The sequence below is a fragment of the Podarcis filfolensis genome (genome assembly GCF_964270895.1).
Source record: "Podarcis filfolensis genome assembly, chromosome: 5".
Taxonomy (NCBI): domain Eukaryota; kingdom Metazoa; phylum Chordata; class Lepidosauria; order Squamata; family Lacertidae; genus Podarcis; species Podarcis filfolensis.
In genome coordinates, this window is record NC_139608.1 from 72,487,900 (window position 1) to 72,497,330 (window position 9,431).

At 42.0% G+C, this 9,431-nt stretch overlaps 1 long non-coding RNA gene across 1 annotated transcript; it reads right to left on the reverse strand.

The window, feature by feature from the left end:
* Nucleotides 1–249: 249 nt before the first annotated feature.
* LOC310762883 lies at nucleotides 250–8,234 on the reverse strand. Its single transcript, XR_014548278.1, has 3 exons — nucleotides 7,176–8,234; nucleotides 3,638–3,723; nucleotides 250–676 (listed from the first exon to the last, which is right to left on the reverse strand). It is a non-coding gene; the product is annotated as an uncharacterized lncRNA (long non-coding RNA).
* Between the last annotated feature and the right edge of the window lie 1,197 nt (nucleotides 8,235–9,431).

Consider the following 9,431-nt stretch of genomic DNA (forward strand, 5'->3'; position numbering starts at 1 on the left):
TAGAACATTTTAAATGTGTTGTTAAATTGCAATATACAAATGTGACACTAGATGGTGGCAGTGAGCTATGCAAAATTCAATATATTTTTCAAAACACATTTTCACAGTGTTTTTTTAATTTGTGTGTAGATTCCACCTTTGTGTCCTTAACAATGAAAGAAATATTGTTCACTGGGTGACTTTATACTGGGGCCTACAAATTAATAAGGGGCAAATCCATCTAGGGACACAAGGAAAGGCAGTCCTAAAGTTTTATTTATTTATTCAGCAATGTTTTTTATATTGCTTGATGGTTAGGAAACCTCTAAGTCAATGATTCCTAATTAGTTAAGTACTGCAGACCCCCTGTTTTTCAAAAGCCATGCCATGGACCCCCTACTTTTGAAAATGTTGATACCTCTATGGTAGCTTTTGTTAGGTTATGTTAAGTAAATTAAGATCATGGACAATCCAAATGCTGGGATTTCTCATAGGTATAAATAACTATATATAAAGAAGGTGAAAGAGGCCTGCAGTATATCTGCAGCTACTAGCCGATTTGCGACATGATATTTTGTAATTTCTTTGATGTGTGTGAGATGTTGAATTATTGGCCACCATCACTATTGCTTGATGATCTTTTCATTTCAAAGGTGTTCATATCCTGCCTTCTGCTTCCTTAACTTTTTTCCCCCTTCTGAAAAGAAAACAAGAGGGAAAAGTTAAACTAAAGAACAGGTTGGAAAAGATGCAGTATGAAATATGAAGAATCGTGGGACCAACTGACCACTTCAGTGATTATGAAAATTGTAAACTATTTAAAGGCGAGAATCCATCGCTGTTCTTCATTAGGATCTGATTACCTGAACCATTAACATTTGGCTTTTATTATGATAATTGTGAAATGCCGTCCACATTAATGGACAAAAGAAGTTGACATGGTTTTCTTGATTAACCCATCAATAATCATTTGGAATAATTTTTCTTCATACACTGTATGAAACATTTGCATGTCCTGTAATAATGGGCATTGCGGTCTCAGTAAATGAGCATTCAGATAATCTACCTCTGGGAGAAAGGTTCTGCTTCAAAGCTTTGCTAAAAGAGAGTGAAAGAAGCTAAATATGAAATTTCCTTTAAAAAAAAGAATTGGTGTTATATTGCAGAAAACTTTTCTTAGTAGCAGAGCATTAGGGACTGCATAATGGTGCATAACCATCACTTTCAGGGTTTGTGCAAAGACCCCTCAGAATTTGCTTCCCATATTTACCTCATGAGGCAAACTTCTTCAAACAGTAAGAAGTGCTCCAGAACAACAACAGCTATATTTTTTTTGCAGTTTTTGTAATTGTTAGTTTTAACCTGTTTTTAAAGTTGTTGTAAATTTTAAATTGTTGTAACCTGCATTATTACAGAGGTACCTTGGTTAAAGAACAGTTTGGCTTAAGAACAATTTGGTTTACAAGCTCTGCAAAACCGGAAATAGTGTCTTGGTTTGAGAACTTTACCTCGGTCTAAGAATGGAATCCGAACGGTGGAAGGGCACCGGTGGCAGGAGGCCTCATTAGGGAAAGCGCGCCTTGGTTTAAGAACGGTTTTGGTTTAAGAACGGACTTCCGGAACAGATTAAGTCCATAAGCTGAGGTACCCCTGCATTATTATTAATAATAATACCCATAAGGAGGAGCTGACTTCTGCATAGGGATGTGGGATAAACATCCCTGCATAGGGATATGGGTTTGGTTAATACTTTAATGTGAATTACCTTCATTCACACTTTCTGAAAAAATACAAAAGCCAAAACATAGCTACCCTTCAAAGTTCACACTTCTATGCATTCATAACACAAGAAAGAAAGAAAGAAAGAAAGAAAGAAAGAAAGAAAGAAAGAAAGAAAGAAAGTTAGTTTTAGGAGAAAGTGTGCATGAAAATGTAGATATTAGTGAAAAGAATATTCAAGAATGCACTATATTAGGAGAAATTGCTTGCAAACTTGTATATCAGGGAAAACCACATCTGCAGATGTATAGATTCACACCCTGACGCTGATAAACACTTCTGAGGTGTCATTTTTTGAAAGCATTGCAAACCGATGCAGAAATGAACTTAAAAATAGGAACAATGAGAAACTGAAAGCAACAGATTCATCTGTCCCTTTGTGGATGCAGATACATGTTCCAAATAGTGCACTGTATGTTGCCATTTCTTCTCCCCCTTGAAAACAGGCACAGGGAGTTGGACTGGTAGTCAAACATAAAACAAATAATTGCATCCTGAACATGTGTACCACCATTCATTTTAAAATCTCATTGTTCAAGGAAGAAAGTGGCATTACAGGCACACCAACCAACCAACCAACCAACCAACCAACCAACCAACCAAGGATGCCAGCAGGTGGAGGATGACAAAGGCCTCACAGCTCAGACAAAAATTAAATACCGTGAAGTAGTCTGATTAGATCAGGCTTCCTCAACCTCGGCCCTCCAGGTGTTTTGAGACTACAGTTCCCAGCATCCCTGACCACTGGTCCTGATCATGGGAGTTGTAGGCCAAAAACACCTGGAGGGTCGAGGTTGAGGAAGCCTGCATTAGATTGAACTGGGGTGGGAAGTCCTTTTCTTATGTGTTTGTTGTTTCGACTTCTCATCACCCTTCCCTGTAAGGTCCCAGGGCGGGTTATAGCAATCTAAAAATACAGTATTAAAATCAGTTCCAAGCAAATTACAGCCACAAGAATAGGGTGGGTCTTAAAAATCTCTCTCTCTCTCTGCTGTCAGATGCCAGGGTAAAGAGGCTTACCTTCAGCATCTTCTGACTTGGTGGTATGTTTGGCTTTTTCATTAACGTCAGCTGCCTGCCTTCCTCTCAAAATTGCTTCAAAAGACTGTTGATAATCTCTTTTTGTTCTGTATATGGTTTGGTTTTATCCGGTTTTAATTTGCATTACTTCTGTTGTTGTAACTCAACATTGTCAGAGTTCAAGGACACATACCAGCAGGCAAAAATATTTGGGGTGAGAAGCAGGTCCATTGATGGGTGTGGCCTGCGGAAAGTGGGTGTGGCCTGGGGAGAATTCTAAGGGCCAGATAGAGAAGCATGAAGGGCCACTTTCGGCCCTTAGCATCATGAGGCTTCCCACCTCTGAATCAACTGAAAATACCCCTTGTGGCAATGGGGTTTCCTCCCTGTCTTTAATTTAGCCTGTTACACTTTTTCTCTTGAAGCTCCTTCTTTACATGGGGGTGGGGAGGTGGTTTGTGTTTTCGTACATCTTTCTTCCAACTTTAATTTTTGCTTCTTGTATACATTTCTCAACATCTTTCCCCCCTTGATTTCAGGGTTGCTAATTTCTCCCAGTCCGTGGTGTTCTTCCTGAGGAGAAACAGCCAGATGTTCTAAATACAGAGTGTGCTTACTAACTGGATAGCGGTTTCTCAAGCAGCAATAACCATAATAAAGCTGTCAGAACTTCCTTCTTTCTCCTCATATGGCATTTGAAACGTCCCTAGGATCCGTGCTTTGCTGTCATGGGAAGGGCAGAGCTACGATGAACAGCTACTGCAATTATCAGCAACTTCATGCATCACCAAGTACACTTATCCCTTAAACTTCCAAAAATATTCCCTTTCAGAAGGCTTTAAAGAAATAAATGCCAGACCTGCCACACTGGCTTTTTGTAACTCTGAGAAAAGCCAATCTTCAAAATTGGGGTTCAGTTGCAACTTCCAGAGACCCAACCAGCACCTGAGTTAAAAAGGAAGAAAGAAAAATATATGTCTTTATGATGCTGCCTCTTTTAAATAGTTCGTGGTTTTGACTGATCCTACCAAGTGCGTCACTCAAGGCCCAAAAGTCTTCCTGACTTCAAGTCAAGGAATTATGGCACTTGACGAAAATAAAAACCACTTTCACAACCAAGGCCAAATTTAGGTAACTGGCGAAGGCTGTGAGCCAAACCAGACAGCACGTTAAATGTGAGTATACACTTAACATGCCTGCTTTTTGTTAGCAAATACTGAGGGCCAGGATCGAGACCACACTGTGCAGCGAGGGTGTGGGGTTAGTCTTACCATGTGATTCCAATGGGAACCCAGCAATTGCTGCTATTTTCCGGGAGTGAACCTGCTTTGGACACCAATGAAAGCTGACCTCCTGGGGCTTAAAGAAGGCATTTTCATTGGGATTGTGGCACAGGAGGAAATGAATAAACTCTAGCCTGCCATGTGAACATTGTCCTAATCCTGATCACACCCTCTGTAGCTGCTATTTAATTAACAAAGATCACATACATGAAATGCATATACATAGACTATATCTCTGCTAACAGAGATAGTGAAACATCTGGTGAAACATCCAGAGAACTCTAACAAAGATACATGGATACTGATGGCTTTTTCATGTATTTCGTGTTTTTTCCAGGATTGCACCCAGGATGTTGTAACTGTGCAAACGAGAAAGAAAAGCATTTGGGACATGGGAGAGGGCCTTCTCGGTGACTGCTCCCAGGCTTTGGAACTCCCTCCCTAGAGAAGATAGACAGGCTCCTTCCTGTGGAAGATTTTCTTGTTCCAACAGGCTTTGGGGATCTGACTGCTTTTAATGAAACAGCTGGTGCTGTGGTGTTTTCATTGTAATAATTTGTATGGTTTTAATAGCTTTTATATATGTATATAGTTTCAATTCTGGTAATGTTTAATTGTTTGCTCTGTTTTTAGCGGTTCTTGTTTTTATCTGTATGCTATCTTGAGGAAAAGTTGGGGGTATAAACAAACATATAATAATATAATAACATTTCTCCACTTAAAGGCATCTTCAAATTATAGCAAAGGCTCCACTTTAGATGTAGCCCAAATCTTTAGGATGTGTGGTTTTATTTGTTAATCCAAACATGGAATTGCATGCAGAATCTATTATCTGATGTCATATCTGATCTGATACCTTGGATTTTTTTCATTTATTCTTTCATTTATTCATTTATTCATTTATTTATTGAATTTATATACCGCTCTATACCTGCAGGTCTCAGAGTGGTTTGGATGCATTTCTGAGAGCCATAACATTTACTTACTTACGTATGGATGTACTTTTTCTTGGTTCTGGAAAAGTCTTTGAAAATGTTTTGGCATTTGCCCTGATCTGGAATCCTCTTCAATGCATGGGAGAGATATACTTGTAGAAGGGTGCATAAATACTCTCTCTCTCTCTCTCTTTCTCTCTCTCTCTCTCTCTCTCTCTCTCTCTCTCTCTCTCTCTCTTCTGCTATGCACAGAGGGCAAGAGGCCATCTATACCCAACAAAGGAGTCCCATGTGGATTTGGCAGAACCGATTTGTGGATTTGTTTCCATGTGTGTGAGGTTTAGCATAAGCAGAATATACTGTCCCCAGTATTGGTAGTATAGGATGGAAAATATTATTGGGGAATGGGGGGAAGAGAGAGAGAGCATACCAAATTGATCGAAATGCAAAATAAGCCCATTAATCAAATGACATGAAAAGCCCTGGGAATATGTACCTTTGAGTAGACTGCTATATCACGCTGGAGCTATGGGCCTCTTTATTTCACCTCCCCCCCCCATCCATTTTCCTTTGCATTGTCTGACCTTTAGAAAAATGCCATTAAAATACATACTGTGGTATATGTAGCTGGTCTGTTTACTAAAGATATACGACATTTACATATAGCATGGGGTTACTTGATGCATGTGCAAAAAGAGATTAAGAGAGCTCTTTCACATTGGCTGTGGGTTTCTCACATTTCCCTGTGGTCTCTAGAAGCAGGCTAGTGACTTTGCAAGACCCTAGCAATATGCAACACGCTCTCTCTTTACATATTACTTGCAGGTTTTCCGCAGAGCAGCAACACTTTCCATGATGCACCATTTAATCTCATTTACTTTATATGTTTGTGTGTGTATTTTAAAAAAATGCTTATAAATCACATTTCCACTTTTCCAAATCCTCAAAAATTTCAGAGCACACTGTTTTTTAAAAAACCCAACTCCAGCACCATAAATGTAGTTGAACTGATTTTAAAACAATGGGATATCTAATCTAATGTTGAACCGGTCAGTCAATAATTTGCCTTTTGCCAAAGCCTTAATATAGGTGACTTCAAGTTTGTGATATCCAGCCATGATTTGGAAAGAGAGTCAAAGGCTGCAGGAGCATCAGATGGGGAGCTGTGTCTGGGGTGAGCTGGGGTGAGCTGGCTGCAGAAGGCAGTGAGACCAGTGTGCCTGAGGCAGTTGGACCAGAACTCCCAGAGGAATCACCAAGGTCTGCAAAGCCAGAGGCAGAACCCTGATGGACACCTGAGTGTGGAGAACCAGACCAGAAGCACACCGGGAATGAAGGAGTGTCCATCTTCAGGGCAGAGGGTTGGCCCTGTAAATCTCCAATGTTGCATCAAGGGGATGGAGCACGAAAAAGGTGGTCTGGAGACAGTGGCATAAAAGACCTCAGCCTGCTCCTAACCTTTCCTGGAGCATGTTGCTCACTCAGAGCTCCCCACGGTCCGGAAACCTTCAGCCACCCTCACGACTTCCCCCGTGGGTTCTGGTACTGGACCAGAACATGACAAAGCTGTTGAGGTTGCTTACAGCTTTCACAGAAGCTTCAACTTATTTAAAATAAAAATGCCCTTCTTCGATTGTTTTTCTCATCCCCATGACACGCAAAACAAAAACATTCTCAGACTCTAAACAAGTGCACACAACTTGTGCCTCCGCTGATTAAAATCTGTCCTTGCTAATTAGCGGAAGCTGGAGCAGATTAATATGTCAATTTAAAACTGGCTACAGATTGCAGCCCTTGTTAAAATGGATCAACAAACCAGATGAAGCTACCTTCTTACAAACTAGTCAGCTAAATATTACCCGTCCAGATCTTACAGCCTGGTCATTTCAAGAGAGACTTGTCCCCCACAGCCTTGGAGTCCCAGGCACCTCTCCCAGCCAGCCTTCTCAAGATGGATCCCAGTCTTTCTTCTTCTTCCTTCTTCCCAGCACCCCTTGCTCAAAAACTCTCTTTTCCTGTCACCTCAAACACACGGCCCCATCTGTCTCCCCAGGCCAAAGGATTCCTCTTGGGTGGCCTATCAACAACCCCTTTTGTCATGTTAACAGATCTCCTCTGTTAACAGGCCAGCCAGGTACCACACAGTTCCATGTAAAAAAGCTGACAGGACCAGCCCTACCATTTGTGAGAGAGAGACGGCCGCCTCAAGTTGCGAATGCTGGGAGTGGGGCAGTGGCAGCAGCCCCCTGACCAGTCTTCTTGTGCAGAAGAGGAAGCTCTTCCATAGCCAGTGTTGAAGTAAGATTCAGCTGCCCTTCTGGGTTAGCTTTGGAATGTGGAGAGAGGATGCTGCCATATTGTCTATTGTGTCACAGTCCAATTCTAGAAGCCAACTGTACTGATAGCTGAATCTCATTTCAACACAGGCAAAAGGACAACATTCTCCACCCTACCTGAAGACAGCAGGTTATCTTGGGGGACATGACAAGTTGGGCCAAATACCCTCCTTCCACTCTTGCAGAGCCACTTGTCCCCCACAAAAAGGGGAGATATCTGGCAACCTTTGGGCATAGGGTGAATTATATGAAAATTTGTGTCTTGCCTTTAAATATGAGGTGCCTGAGTGTTTCTCTTCCCCTCCTTCCTTTTAACAAAAGATAAAGGTGTTGTTCCCAGGGATGTTCTGTCCCACAACTTGAACATAAATAGACAATAACAGGGAAAATCTTGAAGACTAGGGGAGACTGACCAGAGCTTGGAAAGATTGTTGCAGAGAGAGCTTATCCATTCTCAATTACCACATAAGATGAATTTGTTTATTTATTATTTATTTATTTGCAGATTTATAGCCAACACTTTGGTGAATTTTTTTCAATCACAGAGTGGGGAGAAAAGTAATAAAAGTAAACAATGTACAAAATTTACAAAACTGTACAAGTGGGTCTAACCAAACACAGCTTAAAAATTCTGTCTTAAGGTAAACAAGCTGAATAGGTTTAGAAGAAACATTTTGTCCATGCCACTTTTCTTAATGTATGTGATGCACTTGAAAAGTATGCCAGTGATCTTTGACTGACTGACTGATTAATTAATTAAAATGTATCTCGTCTGCCTTTCTCTCCCAAAGGGGTACTTGAAGCAGCTATCAACTATAATAAAAAACATAACAATAAAACTCACTAAGAGTTAAGCAGCCATCAATAAAACAATAAAATTAAATGAGCGTAATCAAAACTAATTGGTAAAACAGCAGCATCACCAGTCAGCAAAGACAAGTATGCATGAAGAAAACTCAAAACACTTCACTTCTCAGAGAAGGCCTTTTGATTTCCATGGGCTGCCTTGTGGGATATCTTTGAGCAGGGGTACCAACTATAGGGTGCCTTGGGTGCCCAAGCACCCACAACAATTTTGTTGTAGGTGCTCAGCATCCACACCACAGGGGCACCAACAGACTTCCTGTGCTTCAGAAAGCACCAGAAGTCACGTCCAAGGCCTTCGAGACCTTGGAGATACTGGCCGGGGCCTTGCGAGACCTCAGAACCTGACTTCCAGTGGTGCCACTGGAAGTCAGGTTCCAAGGCTGGGGCTCACGCGTGACGTCATGACATCACGTCACTACATGATGTCATGACGTCACACGCATGGGCACCCATAATCTGGGGCCCAAGTCAGCTCCCCTGTTTTTGGGAGAAGAAAGGGCTAAGGAATAAACCCTACACAAATCTGGAGTGGAGTCTCTAAGATGGTTGGATGGCACCTTGTATGCCTCCTTCCTGTAACTCCTGCAGCCAAGCTAGTACCAAACTCACTGCTCTGCTTTCCTTTGGACCACATCAGTGGGGCCAAGAGAGGGGTCCTGTCATCTAGGCAGCCCAGGACCTCAATAGACATTGCCCAGGCTTGCACCCCAGGAAGGGCACTTCGGTGCTGCTAACACAGCGGATTGACTTAAGCCCTGGAGGCACACTCCATTGTCTCTTGCGACAGGCAGATGCCAACCACTATTGGCAGTGATAGTGTACTTGCATGAATAAAATCTATTTTAAAATGTAACTACTCTAAATTATCCTTTTTTGGGCTGGGGGACCTGTTTCAACCGAAGGGCCACCCTTCCTTATGGGGAACAATCTGGGGACCGCATACCAGGGTTGAGGGGAGGGACCCAGATGCCAAACTAGGCAAAACGATGACTGTGTCTCTTACCTTTGTGCAGCTGGCTACATTCCAGCCACAGACAACACAAGCCCCTCACATGCCAATCTCCACCCTCTCACCGGGCAAGCAAGAGACATTTTCACAGTACAAGGACACATTCCAGCCAGACACACGAGGAAATTGGAAGCAGGGCAATTAAGGGGTGCAACCTGGAAAGAAGGGGTGTGGTCTGTATCCCAAGGGCCAGATAAAGAGGTCTGGAGCACTGATGTTATGG